Source organism: Dipteris shenzhenensis, chromosome 30 (genome assembly GCF_047967505.1).
Source record: "Dipteris shenzhenensis isolate YYH24624 ecotype China chromosome 30, Dip_SZ_1.0, whole genome shotgun sequence".
In the NCBI taxonomy this organism is placed as follows: domain Eukaryota; kingdom Viridiplantae; phylum Streptophyta; class Polypodiopsida; order Gleicheniales; family Dipteridaceae; genus Dipteris; species Dipteris shenzhenensis.
The window spans coordinates 18,859,831-18,868,179 of NC_141625.1; the positions used below are offsets into that span (position 1 = coordinate 18,859,831).

The following is an 8,349-nucleotide window of genomic DNA, read 5'->3' on the forward strand; positions in this document are numbered from 1 at the left end:
TTTGATTTGCGCTCCATAAAATACCAAGCATGTTCAAGGTATTTCAAAGACACCTTGGAACCAAAACTAGAAGCCATAGTTTTCTGAAAAACAATCAAAAATAAAAAATGAGAATTACAATGATTTTCAAACTCAAAATATTAAATAAATTTCTAATTAAATATTATTTTAAGTTTTATTTATTTTAAATTTTTAAAATTTTTAAAATTAAATGAAATTAATTTATTTTTTTGTGTTTTTTTTAATATTTTATTTTATTTAATTAATTTATTTTTACATTTAAATTTTAATTTAATTTTTAAAAAAATTTTAAGTTTTATTTATTTTGACTTTTTTCATTTTTTTAAATAAATTAAGTTAATTAATTTTTTTCGTCTTTTTTTCCCTTTTTTAAATTAAATTAATTTTTTTGTCTTTAAAAATAAAATAAAAATTTAAAGCCGTTTGGGGGCTTAGGGTACGAGAGGGATTAACCCCCAACCTGTTGCATGCGTAATAGGTTGGGGGTTAACCCCCTCCTCTCCTCCCGCCTCCCTGCCATCCCGCCTCTCCCTTCCTCTTTCCCGCCTCCCCCTCCCGTCTGCGCCCTCATGTCGACCCCCTCCCCTCCCTCCCGCCTCCCCCTCTCGTCTGCGCCCTCCCCGCCCTCTTGCCTCCTTGCTTGCCTCCTCTCCCTCCTCCCTCCTGCCTCCCCACCTATCTCCTCTCCCTCCTCCCTCCCACCTCCCCGCCTGCCTCCTCCCTCTCGACTGCCCTCTCCTCTCCCTCCTCCCTCCCCTCCCATCCTCCTCATCGCCCCCCGCCTTAAAAAAGAGGGAGAAGAGGGGGGAAGCGGAAGGAGAGGGGAAGGGAGCAGAGGGAGGAAGGGAGGGGGCCGACGGGAGGGGAGGCGGGGAAGGGGGAGGGGGCGACGGGAGGGCGGGAGGAGAGGAGGGAGGGGGGAGAGGAGGGGTAACCCCCCCCTCCTCTCCTCCCCCCTCCCCCCGCCCTCTCGCCTCCCCTCCCCCTTCCCCGCCTCCCCCTCCCCCCACCCCACCCCACTTGTTGCGCACGCAACATGTGGGGTGGGGGGGGGTATTATTACCCCCCACCCCCCCCACCTGTTGCGTGTGCAACAGGTGGGGTGGGAGGGGTTAACCCCCCCTCCCTCCTCTCCTCCCCCCTCCCCCTGCCCTCCCGCCTCTCCTCGCCTCCCCCTCCTGTCGGCCCCTCCCCACCTCCCCTCCCCCTTCCCCCCCTCCCTTCTCTCCTCTTGCCATCCCGTCGGCCCCCTCCCCTCCCCCTTCCCCACCTCGGGAAGGGAGGGCCGACGGGGAAGGGAAGGGAGGGATGGCGGGGAAGGCAGGGGGAGGCGGGGGAGGGGCCAGTGGGGAGGGGGAGGGACCCGGGGGATTCACTCTTCATTAAAGGGGGACGTCACCTGCGTGCATGAAATTCAAGAAAACCCCCTATGTAAGATCCATGTAGGATTATAAAACACCCCTATTTAAGCTTATAAGGTACAAGAAAAAGTCTAGTGTGCTCCCCCCCTTTCCTTAAACCTACGTCAAGACGGCTATCCTATTTTGTCAAACAACAAGACTATAAGGACGGCTATCATATTTTGTCAAACATCCATCTGCCATCCGCACACCCTCCGCACACTTGTTACCATACATGGTTAGCATGGTAATTCTTGATTCAAGCCTAATAATGATGATAACAGCATTTGTTAAAGTTACATCTATCAAAATAGATGTTCTTGATTCATGCCTAATAGTGATGATAAGAGCACTCATTTGTTGGCATTACATCCATTACATGCTAATCACCTACATCGACATGCTAACCAAGGCAACATTATACCATTTTGCATACGTATAGACTGTACATCTACAAAGAGTATACATATCCACCAATGTATTTCCATACGTAAAGCTCCTTAAATACTATCAAGATGTCTTTTCAAGTAAGCCTAGCCTCCTTCCTTGCCCAATACATATTCTCCAAGTATGTTCGAGGAACAGATACGAGATATGATGATCCTTTTAATGGACAAGGCTATAAGTGGCATAGCCTGGGCATCCCTTAATCCCATCTCCTTTAATCCTCAATGGGAGCAACAGGTGTAGTTGGCCTTATCGAAGCTAGCTGCATATCATATGCATTACCTCCTTACAAAGGTGTAGCAGAAGCAATAACTAGATCTACAAGACAAGCCTCATCACCTCTAACATAGCCCCATATACTCTTACCAACTAACACATTATTCACTATAAAACTCCACATGGAATACTTGGTTCCATCCAATTTATCCTCCCAGGCCAAAACTTCAAATGTCTCCCGAATTTAGATTCAGATTTTGATTCTGAACCATCTTAGATGTATGCATAAACAGCCCACTGATTCACATGCTGTGAATGGTATTGCACCAACAAAATCACATTAACCCACTAGCCAATGCTTGGCTAAACAATGCACAAACCTCACTGAACTTCCAATGCAGACCTGTACTTGCAAAACATGAACTAATTTGAATGTTGTATTGCCAAATATAGAGGTAAACAGCTCCAAATCATTTCCCATAATTGGCAACAGACTCAAAACCTGCTCAGAATAGTGTAGACAGCAACTACATTCACTATTATTGGGGCGGACAAGCTAGAAAGCTGTAGTAGACCCAATATATAGCGTATAAGAATGATTACACACTAACATAAACAAGTTTCTTCTCCCTTAAAAAACAAACACTAGAATGAGAAAGCTGAAAAGCATCTTGGAAGTTTAATAGGCCAAAACTTCAAACACGTCTCCCGAATTTAGATTCAGATTTTGATTCTAAACCATCTTAGATGTATGCATAAACTGCCCATTGATTCACATGCTGTGAATGGTATTGCACCAAAAAATCACATTAACCCACTAGCCAATGCTTGGCTAAACAATGCACAAACCTCACTGAACTTCCAATGCAGACCTGTACTTGCAAACATGAATTGCCAAATACAGAGGTAAACAGCTCCAAATCCTTTCCCATAATTGGCAACAGTCTCAAAACCTGCTCAGAATAGTGTAGACAGCAACTACATTCACTGTTATTGGGGTGGACAAGCTAGAAAGCTGTAGTAGACCCAATATATAGCGTATAAGAATGATTACACACTAACATAAACAAGTTTCTTCTCCCTTAAAAAACAAACACTAGAATGAGAAAGCTGAAAAGCATCTTGGATGTTTAATAGGCCAAAACTTCAAACACGTCTCCCGAATTTAGATTCAGATTTTGATTTCGAACCATCTTAGATGTATGCATAAACTGCCCACTGATTCACATGCTGTGAATGGTATTGCACGAACAAAATCACATCAACCCACTAGCCAATGCTTGGCTAAACAATGCACAAACCTCACTGAACTTCCAATGCAAACCTGTACTTGCAAAACATGAACTAATTTGAATGTTGTATTGCCAAATACAGAGGTAAACAGCTCCAAATCCTTTCCCATAATTGGCAACAGTCTCAAAACCTGCTCAGAATAGTGTAGACAGCAACGACATTCATTGTTATTGGGGCGGACAAGCTAGAAAGCTATAGTAGACCCAATATATAGCGTATAAGAATGATTACACACTAACATAAACAAGTTTCTTCTCCCTTAAAAAACAAACACTAGAATGAGAAAGCTGAAAAGCATCTTGGATGTTTAATAGCAGCAAATATGAAGTTACACAAGAGTAACACCTGAACAATCCATGAATCTAAACCAAAATTTGATAGAGTAGAAAACATAAAATGCATCTTGAATGGTTACTAGAAAAACTAAAAATTAAACAAGAGTAACACCCGAACAATCCATGTCTACAATCCATGTCTATAATCCATAAGTTTAGCATTGACACATCTATGGGCATCTTCTCATAAATGCTGCATCATGCCACATAGCTTGCCAACAAATTTATCCTGCAAAACAAACATAAGCTCCCTGTCAAGTTACATGCTGCAAACCTAGGATCCCTATGTGATAAGAAGGATTGAAAGCACATTAACAAAAACATATGTTACCTTCATCTACATCAGAGATTGGAGCAGTAGGGCTGCAAATGGACTAGGAAGGAGGAAAGGGAAGGGACGACTTCAAAATGGATAAACTTTACAAAAATTTAAAAAATAGAAAATGTACCTTTTCTGCCCTGAACATATTCATTGAAAAGTTTGTAGTCATTCTCATCAAGATGGTATTTCTTTGTTTGTCGATCATAGTTGAGATTGGCCAAGGCTATTATAGATTCCAAATCCACACATTGGTTGTCAACAAGGTCATATGTGTAGGTCCTAGTTCCCTTTGCTTGTTGATACCATGACAAATGAATTTGAACATTCAAAGGCCTATCCAATAGATCAAAGGGGCCTCTTGTCTCTTTTAGACAATTTCCAACCTTTCTCCTCATGCTTACCACCCTTCCAAGGTACCACATGCTATTTAAAGCACCCTTACTAGTATTCCCAGCTTTTCCTTTTCCTCTTGTCTTTTTGTTTGCATTTATTGATGTGGTTTCAAACAATACTGCACAATCAGATCCTATACCAAGACATGTTCCTGTATGAATCATTGCCTTCTTCTCCAAAGAAAAATACACTCCACTTTTCACCCTTGTTAATCTATCTTTAGATAGTGTGGGATTTCCATTCAATTGGCTGACAAGTGTGCTTTTAGAAATGGCTTTCCCATCCACTTCAACAAATGCGATATTTCACTAGCCACCTTCTCCTCCTCATCAATTAGACAATCAATCACATGACAAAGCTCACTTTCACTAGTAATTTCCTCATCCAAATCACTTCGAACACCACTATCAAAGTGATTATCTTCAGTGATTATCTTCATCTATAAGTAGAACATCATCCAATGATTCATCTTCATCCACATATTCAAGATTAGGGTTGAAGAGTTCTAAGAGATCTCCCTCCTCCCATGAGTCATTCCAAAAAGATTCATCGCGCATACCAAGTGTCTCACTTATGGCCTTTGCTTCTAATAATCCCTCTTTCAATGCAGATACCATATGGTTGTCACTACTCACATAAGCATAGTCTCCCAGGTTGGCCAAAGGAGTGTCATTCTCCTTTTCCAAAGTAGCCCATATATTTTCTTGTTTAGAATGAGCTGCTGGAAATTTAAGAATTGAACGTGCTTGAAACTCTGCTATTCTATTAAGTGCTCCTGTACTACTCAGCAAATCAAAGCCATCATAGCATCTTTCATTCTGAACCATTCCACCCACCTTGCTGAAAAAATTCTCACATGCATCCGATCCCGTGCAAGAAAGGGGTACGTGCAAGTGAGGATGCTTTTCCCTAAAGGTCTTTATCAAGAGAACCACAAAATGACATGACAATTGAATGTCAATGAATGTTTCTCTACTGATAAAGTTTTGCTTTAGGGAGTATGCACCATGTTTAGTGATCCACATGCGCCAAATCCTACATATAGAAAGAACCATGAGTATTAGCCACATAAACCTTGGAAATATGTTCAAAATCCTTTATTCATATATCACTAATAGCAATGGTAGCAACTTCTACATACCTAAAAAAGAAACACACCTTTCCTGCAGCTTTCACACGACCATACAAGTCTAAGGTAGGTGATAAGAAAATATCAATGTAAGATGCTACTATTGATAAGTACATACGTGTGCCCAATGTCCGCTCTTGGTGAGCACCATAGACTTCTTGTAATAACTTCAAACACTTTTGTACTTTCTTTGCAGCAATCCTTTGTGCAGCTCTCCAATTTTGTCTATCCTTCCTCTCAATATCCCCATCTTGCAAGCCATGTTCATTAACCTTGAATAATTGATATACAATTGCTACATGATTCAAAGTCACAAGCTCTCTACCAAGTACCAATCTCCTAGATGCACTATCCAAAGGATTGATAAGTTTCTTTCCATTATGAATATAGTCTTGATCATGCAAACCACTGATACTCCCATCAAATGTGATGTGTGCTGTAAAGGGCCAACCCTTCCAAGGAATGCACAACCTGGGACCTTGACAAGAAGAGTAATCTTGCAACATCAACTTTTTGCGCCTACTATCCCCATCTGAAGCATGTCCTATCAATGGACCTACCATGTCCCTTAGAAAAATGTTCCAAGAAAGCTGAATGCTCTCCCACTGTTCTCTGACAAACATGGAATCAAACCTATTACATGTCAATTGCACCAATAGAACTAGCTTTGGCAAGCATTCAAGAAGAGGATTCACTATCAATACCCTTGCATAATGAGCAATCACATTATGTTGAAAAGAATCCACAACTCTAAGATATCCATCTTGACCATCACCAACTTGCACGACAAAGTCTGGAATGCAAGTGTGTTCCAGCTTTTTACCACAAAAGCCAACCAAATTATCATCACGTGCCACCCATCTCACCATTCTTTTCACAACTGTTTCATCCTCAACTAGAAGAGCGGCACACTACCCAAGGGTATACCTTTCTTCATCATGTGACAAGTGTAAACTTCTCTTGCATGTTGAAATATATCCTCTTGTAAACCAGTTCGAAAGAAAAGTGCTTTTCTTGTGGACCTCATTGTGGTGGACAAGTGTGGACCTCCAAGGTTAAGTGATAAGAAATTATGCAACCTTGTCCCTCCCCATATCTTGACAGTCTCAAATAATTCCTTTGTTGTATTGGAATATCTCTTCCCTTGACCTACTCTTGAAATGTTTTGTGAAATGTCAACAAAGAAGTTCCACAATGCCTTCTTTCCCTCAAACAAACCTAGCTCATGAGCATTGATTATATCTTGACTAAATTTTTAACATCTTTCCTCACCATGGCTTCCATAGTGCTCTCCCGAAGACTTCTAACCTTCACGCTCAATGCAACAACTTCGGTTTTTGTGAATGCTATCTCCTTCTTCAATACCCGAACCATTGTGGACTTTGTTTTTGCTACTCTCAATAACTCTAAATGAGTCAAATAATCTAACCATCTACCACCTCCTATGTCTCTTGATTCAGAGTGTCTAAAGATCGAATTTGTCGATACACTCGCATGCGAAAGTCTCGTTCTTTAGGAATAGTAGCACATGCACCACATTGCAAATTATCAAAGTATGTTCCCTCCAAACATATCCGCTTGCAATCCTTATGACAGAAAGTGCCATTAATTTCAATGAACTCTGTTGTCCCCATCATAATTGTTGCCTTAGTTGCTAGCTCATTGTGCCATTTTCCACCTCCCTTACTATCATCCAAAAAGGGCTTCAAGTCAACCACATTCCCATCATAGTTATATGACCCTTGCCAAAAACCCCAACACAAGGTTGCAAGCAAGCTACTCTCTGTGAGCAAAGGAGGAATCTATTAAGTTCCCAATAGACTTGATGGAGAGAGAGCCAAAAGCCATATGACTAGCTACACCTAACATCTCTATAAAAAAACAGAAATAGTGATTGAAAATAGAAGCTTGAAAATTTGCCTAATGGAGAGAGAGCCAAAAGCCATATGACTAGCTACACCTAACATCTCTATAAAAAATCAGAAATAATGATTGAAAATAGAAGCATATGAGAGATACCTGATGGCTTTCGTGATGCATTGGCAATTTGCAAGGTGTCATTATCTATAAGAAAACATTACAATAGAGCATAAGAAAAAATGTTCACTTGGAAAATACAAAGCTGATGGAAAACACAGCTAGAACATGTGAGTTTTACCTTTAGCAGAACATTTCTTGAAAAAACCACTTAGATCTCTTTGCTTCTTATCTATAATTGTCACCTTGGACGGGCGACCACCATCCCTCTTCACTTGATTACTAGAATCAATGCCACTAGCCTTTGTGATATGTAGCTTGGATTTCATGTGCTCAATCATGCATTGTCGTAGAGATCCTATCTTTGGAAATAGTGGTATATCCACTTGTTATCTAGCATGCAGCTTATATAGACTTTTGATAGAGTGCTATAATCTCCAATAGTCTCTGTTACTAGTTGAAACACCACATTACTCTCACTTGCAAAGGTTGAAACCTCCAACATTGCTTCATTTACTTTTTCTTTTCCTAATTCCATAATGTCATCCAATGAACCAAGGCTGTCTTTTCTATGGCTCTCTTGCTCACATAACCCAATAATCCTCATATGGGATGCTGAGTTGATGTGTGAGTGTGTGTAGTTATACAAAGTGTCAGGACCCCCTTGACCATAAGAGCAATCACACTCCTCACACCAAATCTGAAACAATGCTTTACCATCCTTGTCCTTTGACATGAGCTCAAATCTATCATGTCGGCCTTTTGCTCTTAACTTTTCTTTGGCTATCTTAATCTCCCTTTGCCATTTTTTGACCT

At 40.8% G+C, this 8,349-nt stretch overlaps 1 pseudogene; it reads right to left on the reverse strand.

The window, feature by feature from the left end:
* Positions 1-3,832: 3,832 nt before the first annotated feature.
* Positions 3,833-8,140, reverse strand: LOC147881802 (uncharacterized; annotated as a pseudogene).
* Between the last annotated feature and the right edge of the window lie 209 nt (positions 8,141-8,349).